Raw genomic sequence first — 12,184 nt, forward strand, 5'->3', positions numbered from 1 at the left:
CGACTCGAGGAGCGAACTCAACTCGAGGAGAAATGTAGAGTCGTCACGAAGAGTAGCTTGTCGACTCGTGGACTCGGTACTCGACTTGAGGAGTGAACTCACCTCGAAGAGAAATGTAGAGCCGGCACGAGGAGTAGGTAGTCGACTTGTGGACTCGGAACTCGACTCGAGGAGTGAACTCAACTCGAGGAGAAATGTAGAGTCGGCACGAGGAGTAGCTCGTCGATTGGTGGACTCGGTACTCGACTCGAGGAGCGAACTCAACTCGAGGAGAAATGTAGAGTCGGCACGAGGAGTAACTTGTCGACTCGTGGACTCGGTACTCGACTCGAGGAGTGAACTCAACTCGAGGAGAAATGTTGAGTCGGCACGAGGAGTAGCTTGTCGACTCGTGGACTCGGTACTCGACTCGAGGTGCGAACTCAACTCGAGGAGAAATGTAGAGTCGGCACGAGGAGTAACTTGTCGACTCGTGGACTCGGTACTCGACTCGAGGAGTGGACTCAACTTGAGGAGAAATGTAGAGTCGGCACGAGGAGTAGCTAGTCGACTCGTGGACTCGGTACTCGACTCGAGGAGTGAACTCAACGCGAGGAGAAATGTAGAGTCTGCACGAGGTGTAGCTTGTCCACTCGTTAACTCGGTACTCGACTCGAGGAGGGAACTCAACGCGAGGAGAAATGTAGTGTCAGCACGAGGAGTAGCTTGTCGACTCGTGGACTCGGTACTCGACTCGAGGAGTGAACTCAACTCGAGGAGAAATGTAGAGTCGGCGCGTGCAGTCGACTCGTGGACTCGGTACTCGACTCGAGGAGCAAACTCAACTCGACGAGAAATGTAGAGTCGTCACGAAGAGTAGCTAGTCGACTCGTGGAATCGGTACTTGACTCGAGGAGTAGCTAGTCGACTCGTGGACTCGGTACTCGACTCGAGGAGTTAACTCAACTAGAGGATAAATGTAGAGTCGACACGAGGAGTAGCTTGTCGACTCGTGGACTCGGTACTCGACTCGAGGTGCGAACTCAACTCGAGGAGAAATGTAGAGTCGGCGCGAGCAGTAGCTCGTCGACTCGTGGACTCGGTACTCGACTCGAGGAGCGAACTCAACTCGAGGAGAAATGTAGAGTCGTCACGAAGAATAGCTAGTCGACTCGTGGACTCGGTACTCGACTCGAGGAGTGAACTCACCTCGAAGAGAAATGTAGAGCCGGCACGAGGAGTAGGTAGTCGACTTGTGGACTCGGAACTCGACTCGAGGAGTGAACTCAACTCGAGGAGAAATGTAGAGTCGGCACGAGGAGTAGCTCGTCGATTGGTGGACTCGGTACTCGACTCGAGGAGCGAACTCAACTCGAGGAGAAATGTAGAGTCGGCACGAGGTGTAACGTGTCGACTCGTGGACTCGGTACTCGACTCGAGGAGTGAACTCAACTCGAGGAGAAATGTTGAGTCGGCACGAGGAGTAACTAGTCGACTCGTAAACTCGGTACTCGACTCGAGGAGTGAACTCAACTCGAGGAGAAATGTAGAGTCGGCACGAGGAGTAACTTGTCGACTCGTGGACTCGGTACTCGACTCGAGGAGTGGACTCAATTGGAGGAGAAATGTAGAGTCGGCACGAGGAGTAGCTAGTCGACTCGTGGCCTCGGTACTCGACTCGAGGAGGGAACTCAACGCGAGGAAAAATGTAGAGTCGGCACGAGGAGTAGCTTTTCGACTCGTGGACTCGGTACTCGACTCGAGGTGCGAACTCAACTCGAGGAGAAATGTAGAGTCGGCGCGAGCAGTAGCTCGTCGACTCGTGGACTCGGTACTCGACTCGAGGAGCGAACTCAACTCGAGGAGAAATGTAGAGTCGTCACGAAGAGTAGCTTGTCGACTCGTGGACTCGGTACTCGACTTGAGGAGTGAACTCACCTCGAAGAGAAATGTAGAGCCGGCACGAGGAGTAGGTAGTCGACTTGTGGACTCGGAACTCGACTCGAGGAGAAATGTAGAGTCGGCACGAGGAGTAGCTCGTCGATTGGTGGACTCGGTACTCGACTCGAGGAGCGAACTCAACTCGAGGAGAAATGTAGAGTCGGCACGAGGAGTAACTTGTCGACTCGTGGACTCGGTACTCGACTCGAGGAGTGAACTCAACTCGAGGAGAAATGTTGAGTCGGCACGAGGAGTAGCTTGTCGACTCGTGGACTCGGTACTCGACTCGAGGTGCGAACTCAACTCGAGGAGAAATGTAGAGTCGGCACGAGGAGTAACTTGTCGACTCGTGGACTCGGTACTCGACTCGAGGAGTGGACTCAACTTGAGGAGAAATGTAGAGTCGGCACGAGGAGTAGCTAGTCGACTCGTGGACTCGGTACTCGACTCGAGGAGTGAACTCAACGCGAGGAGAAATGTAGAGTCTGCACGAGGTGTAGCTTGTCCACTCGTTAACTCGGTACTCGACTCGAGGAGGGAACTCAACGCGAGGAGAAATGTAGTGTCAGCACGAGGAGTAGCTTGTCGACTCGTGGACTCGGTACTCGACTCGAGGAGTGAACTCAACTCGAGGAGAAATGTAGAGTCGGCGCGTGCAGTCGACTCGTGGACTCGGTACTCGACTCGAGGAGCAAACTCAACTCGACGAGAAATGTAGAGTCGTCACGAAGAGTAGCTAGTCGACTCGTGGAATCGGTACTTGACTCGAGGAGTAGCTAGTCGACTCGTGGACTCGGTACTCGACTCGAGGAGTTAACTCAACTAGAGGATAAATGTAGAGTCGACACGAGGAGTAGCTTGTCGACTCGTGGACTCGGTACTCGACTCGAGGTGCGAACTCAACTCGAGGAGAAATGTAGAGTCGGCGCGAGCAGTAGCTCGTCGACTCGTGGACTCGGTACTCGACTCGAGGAGCGAACTCAACTCGAGGAGAAATGTAGAGTCGTCACGAAGAATAGCTAGTCGACTCGTGGACTCGGTACTCGACTCGAGGAGTGAACTCACCTCGAAGAGAAATGTAGAGCCGGCACGAGGAGTAGGTAGTCGACTTGTGGACTCGGAACTCGACTCGAGGAGTGAACTCAACTCGAGGAGAAATGTAGAGTCGGCACGAGGAGTAGCTCGTCGATTGGTGGACACGGTACTCGACTCGAGGAGCGAACTCAACTCGAGGAGAAATGTAGAGTCGGCACGAGGTGTAACGTGTCGACTCGTGGACTCGGTACTCGACTCGAGGAGTGAACTCAACTCGAGGAGAAATGTTGAGTCGGCACGAGGAGTAACTAGTCGACTCGTGGACTCGGTACTCGACTCGAGGAGTGAACTCAACTCCAGGAGAAATGTTGAGTCGGCACGAGGAGTAACTAGTCGACTCGTGGAGTCGGTACTCGACTCGAGGAGTGAACTCAACTCGAGGAGAAATGTAGAGTCGGCACGAGGAGTAGCTTTTCGACTCGTGGACTCGGTACTCAACTCGAGAAGTGAACTCAACTCGAGGAGAAATGTAGAGTCGGCACGAGGAGTAGCTAGTCGACTCGTGGCCTCGGTACTCTACTCGAGGAGGGAACTCAACGCGAGGAGAAATGTAGAGTCGGCACGAGGAATAGCTTTTCGACTCGTGGACTCGGTACTCGACTCGAGAAGTGAACTCAAGTCGACGAGAAATCTAGAGTCGGCACGAGGAGTAACTTGTCGACTCGTGGACTCGGTACTCGACTCGAGGAGTGGACTCAACTTGAGGAGAAATGTAGAGTCGGCACGAGGAGTAGCTAGTCGACTCGTGGACTCGGTACTCGACTCGAGGAGTGAACTCAACGCGAGGAGAAATGTAGATTCTGCACGAGGTGTAGCTTGTCCACTCGTTAACTCGGTACTCGACTCGAGGAGGGAACTCAACGCGAGGAGAAATGTAGTGTCGGCACGAGGAGTAGCTTGTCGATTCGTGGACTCGGTACTCGACTCGAGGAGTGAACTCAACTCGAGGAGAAATGTAGAGTCGGTGCGAGTTGTCGACTCGTGGACTCGGTACTCGACTCGAGGAGCAAACTCAACTCAACGAGAAATGTAGAGTCGTCATGAAGAGTAGCTAGTCGACTCGTGGACTCGGTACTCGACTCGAGGAGTGGACTCAACTTGAGGAGAAATGTAGAGTCGGCACGAGGAGTAGCTAGTCGACTCGTGGACTCGGTACTCGACTCGAGGAGTGAACTCAACGCGAGGAGAAATGTAGATTCTGCACGAGGTGTAGCTTGTCCACTCGTTAACTCGGTACTCGACTCGAGGAGGGAACTCAACGCGAGGAGAAATGTAGAGTCGGCACAAGGAGTAACTTGTCGACTCGTGGACTCGGTACTCGACTCGAGGAGTGAACTCAACTCGAGGAGAAATGTTGAGTCGGCACGAGGAGTAACTAGTCGACTCGTGGACTCGGTACTCGACTCGAGGAGTGAACTCAACTCGAGGAGAAATGTTGAGTCGACACGAGGAGTAACTAGTCGACTCGTGGAGTCGGTACTCGACTCGAGGAGTGAACTCAACTCGAGGAGAAATGTAGAGTCGGCACGAGGAGTAGCTAGTCGACTCGTGGAGTCGGTACTCGACTCGAGGAGTGAACTCAACTCGAGGAGAAATGTAGAGTCGGCACGAGGAGTAGCTTTTCGACTCGTGGACTCGGTACTCGACTCGAGGAGTGAACTCAACTCGAGGAGAAATGTAGAGTCGGCACGAGGAGTAGCTTTTCGACTCGTGGACTCGGTACTCAACTTGAGAAGTGAACTCAACTCGAGGAAAAATGTAGAGTTGGCACGAGGAGTAACTTGTTGACTCGTGGACTCGGTACTCGACTCGAGGAGTGGACTCAACTCGAGGAGAAATGTAGAGTCGGCACGAGGAGTAGCTAGTCGACTCGTGGCCTCGGTACTCGACTCGAGGAGGGAACTCAACGCGAGGAGAAATGTAGTGTCGGCACGAGGAGTAGCTTGTCGACTCGTGGACTCGGTACTCGACTCGAGGAGTGAACTCAACTCGAGGAGAAATATAGAGTCGACACGAGGAGTAGCTTGTCGACTCGTGGACTCGGTACTCGACTCGAGGTGCGAACTCAACTCGAGGAGAAATGTAGAGTCGGCACGATGAGTAACTTGTCGACTCGTGGACTCGGTACTCGACTCGAGGAGTGGAGACAACTTGAGGAGAAATGTAGAGTCGGCACGAGGAGTAGCTAGTCGACTCGTGGACTCGATACTCGACTCGAAGAGTGAACTCAACGCGAGGAGAAATGTAGAGTCTGCACGAGGTGTAGCTTGTCCACTCGTTAACTCGGTACTCGACTCGAGGAGGGAACTCAACGAGAGGAGAAATGTAGTGTCGGCACGAGGAGTAGCTTGTCGACTCGTGGACTCGGTACTCGACTCGAGGAGTGAACTCAACTCGAGGAGAAATGTAGAGTCGGCGCGAGCTGTCGACTCGTGGACTCGGTACTCGACTCGAGGAGCAAACTCAACTCGACGAGAAATGTAGAGTCGTCACGAAGAGTAGCTAGTCGACTCGTGGAATCGGTACTCGACTCGAGGAGTAGCTAGTCGACTCGTGGACTCGGTACTCGACTCGAGGAGTTAACTCAACTCGAGTAGAAATGTAGACTCGACACGAGGAGTAGCTTGTCGACTCATGGACTCGGTACTCGACTCGAGGTGCGAACTCAACTCGAGGAGAAATGTAGAGTCGTCGCGAGCAGTAGCTCGTCGACTCGTGGACTCGGTACTCGACTCGAGGAGCGAACTCAACGCGAGGAGAAATGTAGAGTCGGCACGAGGAGTAGCTAGTCGACTCGTGGCCTCGCTACTCGACTCGAGGAGGGAACTCAACGCGAGGAAAAATGTAGAGTCGGCACGAGGAGTAGCTTTTCGACTCGTGGACTCGGTACTCGACTCGAGGTGCGAACTCAACTCGAGGAGAAATGTAGAGTCGGCGCGAGCAGTAGCTCGTCGACTCGTGGACTCGGTACTCGACTCGAGGAGCGAACTCAACTCGAGGAGAAATGTAGAGTCGTCACGAAGAGTAGCTTGTCGACTCGTGGACTCGGTACTCGACTTGAGGAGTGAACTCACCTCGAAGAGAAATGTAGAGCCGGCACGAGGAGTAGGTAGTCGACTTGTGGACTCGGAACTCGACTCGAGGAGTGAACTCAACTCGAGGAGAAATGTAGAGTCGGCACGAGGAGTAGCTCGTCGATTGGTGGACTCGGTACTCGACTCGAGGAGCGAACTCAACTCGAGGAGAAATGTAGAGTCGGCACGAGGAGTAACTTGTCGACTCATGGACTCGGTACTCGACTCGAGGAGTGAACTCAACTCGAGGAGAAATGTTGAGTCGGCACGAGGAGTAACTAGTCGACTCATGGACTCGGTACTCGACTCGAGGAGTGAACTCAACTCGAGGAGAAATGTTGAGTCGGCACGAGGAGTAACTAGTCGACTCATGGACTCGGTACTCGACTCGAGGAGTGAACACAACTCGAGGAGAAATGTAGAGTCGCCACGAGGAGTAACTAGTCGACTCGTGGACTCGGTACTCGACTCGAGGAGTGAACTCAACTCGAGGAGCAATGTAGAGTCGGCACGAGGAGTAACTTGTCGACTCGTGGACTCGGTACTCGACTCGAGGAGTGAACTCAACTCGAGGAGAAATGTTGAGTCGGCACGAGGAGTAGCTTGTCGACTCGTGGACTCGGTACTCGACTCGAGGTGCGAACTCAACTCGAGGAGAAATGTAGAGTCGGCACGAGGAGTAACTTGTCGACTCGTGGACTCGGTACTCGACTCGAGGAGTGGACTCAACTTGAGGAGAAATGTAGAGTCGGCACGAGGAGTAGCTAGTCGACTCGTGGACTCGGTACTCGACTCGAGGAGTGAACTCAACGCGAGGAGAAATGTAGAGTCTGCACGAGGTGTAGCTTGTCCACTCGTTAACTCGGTACTCGACTCGAGGAGGGAACTCAACGCGAGGAGAAATGTAGTGTCAGCACGAGGAGTAGCTTGTCGACTCGTGGACTCGGTACTCGACTCGAGGAGTGAACTCAACTCGAGGAGAAATGTAGAGTCGGCGCGTGCTGTCGACTCGTGGACTCGGTACTCGACTCGAGGAGCAAACTCAACTCGACGAGAAATGTAGAGTCGTCACGAAGAGTAGCTAGTCGACTCGTGGAATCGGTACTCGACTCGAGGAGTAGCTAGTCGACTCGTGGACTCGGTACTCGACTCGAGGAGTTAACTCAACTCGAGGATAAATGTAGAGTCGACACGAGGAGTAGCTTGTCGACTCGTGGACTCGGTACTCGACTCGAGGTGCGAACTCAACTCGAGGAGAAATGTAGAGTCGGCGCGAGCAGTAGCTCGTCGACTCGTGGACTCGGTACTCGACTCGAGGAGCGAACTCAACTCGAGGAGAAATGTAGAGTCGTCACGAAGAGTAGCTAGTCGACTCGTGGACTCGGTACTCGACTCGAGGAGTGAACTCAACTCGAGGAGAAATGTTGAGTCGGCACGAGGAGTAACTAGTCGACTCGTGGACTCGGTACTCGACTCGAGGAGTGAACTCAACTAGAGGAGAAATGTTGAGTCGGCACGAGGAGTAACTAGTCGACTCGTGGAGTCGGTACTCGACTCGAGGAGTGAACTCAACTCGAGGAGAAATGTAGAGTCGGCACGAGGAGTAGCTTTTCGACTCGTGGACTCGGTACTCAACTCGAGAAGTGAACTCAACTCGAGGAGAAATGTAGAGTCGGCACGAGGAGTAGCTAGTCGACTCGTGGCCTCGGTACTCTACTCGAGGAGGGAACTCAACGCGAGGAGAAATGTACAGTCGGCACGAGGAATAGCTTTTCGACTCGTGGACTCGGTACTCGACTCGAGAAGTGAACTCAAGTCGACGAGAAATGTAGAGTCGGCACGAGGAGTAACTTGTCGACTCGTGGACTCGGTACTCGATTCGAGGAGTGGACTCAACTTGAGGAGAAATGTAGAGTCGGCACGAGGAGTAGCTAGTCGACTCGTGGACTCGGTACTCGACTCGAGGAGTGAACTCAACGCGAGGAGAAATGTAGATTCTGCACGAGGTGTAGCTTGTCCACTCGTTAACTCGGTACTCGACTCGAGGAGGGAACTCAACGCGAGGAGAAATGTAGTGTCGGCACGAGGAGTAGCTTGTCGACTCGTGGACTCGGTACTAGACTCGAGGAGTGAACTCAACTCGAGGAGAAATGTAGAGTCGGCGCGAGTTGTCGACTCGTGGACTCGGTACTCGACTCGAGGTGCGAACTCAACTCGAGGAGAAATGTAGAGTCGGCACGAGGAGTAACTCGTCGACTCGTGGACTCTATACTCGACTCGAGGAGTGGACTCAACTTGAGGAGAAATGTAGAGTCGGCACGAGGAGTAGCTAGTCGACTCGTGGACTCGGTACTCGACTCGAGGAGTGAACTCAACGCGAGGAGAAATGTAGAGTCTGCACGAGGTGTAGCTTGTCCACTCGTTAACTCGGCACTCGACTCGAGGAGGGAACTCAACGCGAGGAGAAATGTAGTGTCAGCACGAGGAGTAGCTTGTCGACTCGTGGACTCGGTACTCGACTCGAGGAGTGAACTCAACTCGAGGAGAAATGTAGAGTCGGCGCGTGCTTGTCGACTCGTGGCCTCGGTACTCGACTCGAGGAGGGAACTCAACGTGAGGAGAAATGTAGTGTCGGCACGAGGAGTAGCTTGTCGACTCGTGGACTCGGTACTCGACTCGAGGAGTGAACTCAACTCGAGGAGAAATATAGAGTCGACACGAGGAGTAGCTTGTCGACTCGTGGACTCGGTACTCGACTCGAGGTGCGAACTCAACTCGAGGAGAAATGTAGAGTCGGCACGAGGAGTAACTTGTCGACTCGTGGACTCGGTACTCGACTCGAGGAGTGGAGACAACTTGAGGAGAAATGTAGAGTCGGCACGAGGAGTAGCTAGTCGACTCGTGGACTCGATACTCGACTCGAGGAGTGAACTCAACGCGAGGAGAAATGTAGCGTCTGCACGAGGTGTAGCTTGTCCACTCGTTAACTCGGTACTCGACTCGAGGAGGGAACTCAACGCGAGGAGAAATGTAGTGTCGGCACGAGGAGTAGCTTGTCGACTCGTGGACTCGGTACTCGACTCGAGGAGTGAACTCAACTCGAGGAGAAATGTAGAGTCGGCGCGAGCTGTCGACTCGTGGACTCGGTACTCGACTCGAGGAGAAATGTAGAGTCGTCACGAAGAGTAGCTAGTCGACTCGTGGAATCGGTACTCGACTCGAGGAGTAGCTAGTCGACTCGTGGACTCGGTACTCGACTCGAGGAGTTAACTCAACTCGAGGAGAAATGTAGAGTCGACACGAGGAGTAGCTTGTCGACTCGTGGACTCGGTACTCGACTCGAGGTGCGAACTCAACTCGAGGAGAAATGTAGAGTCGTCGCGAGCAGTAGCTCGTCGACTCGTGGACTCGGTACTCGACTCGAGGAGCGAACTCAACTCGAGGAGAAATGTAGAGTCGTCACGAAGAGTAGCTAGTCGACTCGTGGACTCGGTACTCGACTCGAGGAGTGAACTCACCTCGAAGAGAAATGTAGAGCCGGCACGAGGAGTAGGTAGTCGACTTGTGGACTCGGAACTCGACTCGAGGAGTGAACTCAACTCGAGGAGAAATGTAGAGTCGGCACGAGGAGTAGCTCGTCGATTGGTGGACTCGGTACTCGACTCGAGGAGCGAACTCAACTCGAGGAGAAATGTAGAGTCGGCACGAGGAGTAACTTGTCGACTCCTGGACTCGGTACTCGACTCGAGGAGTGAACTCAACTCGAGGAGAAATGTTGAGTCGGCACGAGGAGTAACTAGTCGACTCATGGACTCGGTACTCGACTCGAGGTGTGAACTCAACTCGAGGAGAAATGTTGAGTCGGCACGAGGAGTAACTAGTCGACTCGTGGACTCGGTACTCGACTCGAGGAGTGAACTCAACTCGAGGAGAAATGTAGAGTCGCCACGAGGAGTAACTTGTCGACTCGTGGACTCGGTACTCGACTCGAGGAGTGGACTCAACTTGAGGAGAAATGTAGAGTCGGCACGAGGAGTAGCTCGTCGACTCGTGGAGTCGGTACTCGACTCGAGGAGTGAACTCAACTCGAGGAGAAATGTAGAGTCGGCACGAGGAGTAGCTTTTCGACTCGTGGACTCGGTACTCGACTCGAGAAGTGAAGTCAACTCGAGGAGAAATGTAGAGTTGGCACGAGGAGTAACTTGTTGACTCGTGGACACGGTACTCGACTCGAGGAGTGGACTCAACTCGAGGAGAAATGTAGAGTCGGCACGAGGAGTAGCTAGTCGACTCGTGGCCTCGGTAGTCGACTCGAGGAGGGAACTCAACGCGAGGAGAAATGTAGAGTCGGCATGAGGAGTAGCTTTTCGACTCGTGGACTCGGTATTCGACTCGAAAAGTGAACTCAACTCGAGGAGAAATGTAGAGTCAGCACGAGGAGTAGCTAGTCGACTCATGGCCTCGGTACTAGACTCAAGGAGGGAACTCAAGGCGAGGAGAAATGTAGAGTCGGCACGAGGAGTAGCTTTTCGACTCGTGGACTCGGTACTCGACTCGAAAAGTGAACTCAACTCGAGGAGAAATGTAGAGTCGGCACGAGGAGTAGCTAGTCGACTCGTGGAGTCGGTACTCGACTCGAGGAGTAAACTCAACTCGAGGAGAAATGTAGAGTCGGCACGAGGAGTAGCTTTTCGACTCGTGGACTCGGTACTCGACTCAAGAAGTGAACTCAACTCGAGTAGAAATGTAGAGTTGGTATGAGGAGTAACTTGTTGACTCGTGGACTCGGTACTCGACTCGAGGAGTGGACTCAACTCGAGGAGAAATGTAGAGTCGGCACGAGGAGTAGCTAGTCGACTCGTGGCCTCGGTACTCGACTCGAGGAGGGAACTCAACGCGAGGAGAAATATAGTGTCGGCACGAGGAGTAGCTTGTCGACTCGTGGACTCGGTACTCGACTCGAGGAGTGAACTCAACTCGAGGAGAAATATAGAGTCGACACGAGGAGTAGCTTGTCGACTCGTGGACTCGGTACTCGACTCGAGGTGCGAACTCAACTCGAGGAGATATGTAGAGTCGGCGCGAGCAGTAGCTCGTCGACTCGTGGACTCGGTACTCGACTCGAGGAGCGAACTCAACTAGAGGAGAAATGTAGAGTCGTCACGAAGAGTAGCTAGTCGACTCGTGGACTCGGTACTCGACTCAAGGAGTGAACTCAACTCGAAGAGAAATGTAGAGCCGGCACGAGGAGTAGGTAGTCGACTTGTGGACTCGGAACTCGACTCGAGGAGTGAACTCAACTCGAGGAGAAATGTAGAGTCGGCACGAGGAGTAGCTCGTCGATTGGTGGACTCGGTACTCGACTCGAGGAGCGAACTCAACTCGAGGAGAAATGTAGAGTCGGCACGAGGAGTAACTTGTCGACTAGTGGACTCATTACTCGACTCGAGGAGTGAACTCAACTCGAGGAGAAATGTTGAGTCGGCACGAGGAGTAACTAGTCGACTCGTGGACTCGGTACTCGACTCGAGGAGTGAACTCAACTCGAGGAGAAATGTTGAGTCGGCACGAGGAGTAACTAGTCGACTCGTGGACTCGGTACTCGACTCGAGGAGTGAACTCAACTCGAGGAGAAATGTAGAGTCGGCGCGAGCTGTCGACTCGTGGACTCGGTACTCGACTCGAGGAGCGAACTCAACTCGACGAGAAATGTAGAGTCGTCACGAAGAGTAGCTAGTCGACTCGTGGAATCGGTACTCGACTCGAGGAGTAGCTAGTCGACTCGTGGACTCGGTACTCGACTCGAGGAGAAATGTAGAGTCGACACGAGGAGTAGCTTGTCGACTCGTGGACTCGGTACTCGACTCGAGGTGCGAACTCAACTCGAGGAGAAATGTTGAGTCGGCACGAGGAGTAACTAGTCGACTCGTGGACTCGGTACTCGACTCGAGGAGTGAACTCAACTCGAGGAGAAATGTAGAGTCGCCACGAGGAGTAACTAGTCGACTCGTGGACTCGGTACTCGACTCGAGGAGTGAACTCAACTCGAGGAGCAATGTAGAGTCGGCACGAGGAGTAACTAGTCGACTCATGGA

Source organism: Urtica dioica, chromosome 6, assembly GCF_054948205.1.
Source record: "Urtica dioica subsp. dioica isolate 48M chromosome 6, U.dioica_male_clone48M_v1_H2, whole genome shotgun sequence".
NCBI lineage: Eukaryota > Viridiplantae > Streptophyta > Magnoliopsida > Rosales > Urticaceae > Urtica > Urtica dioica.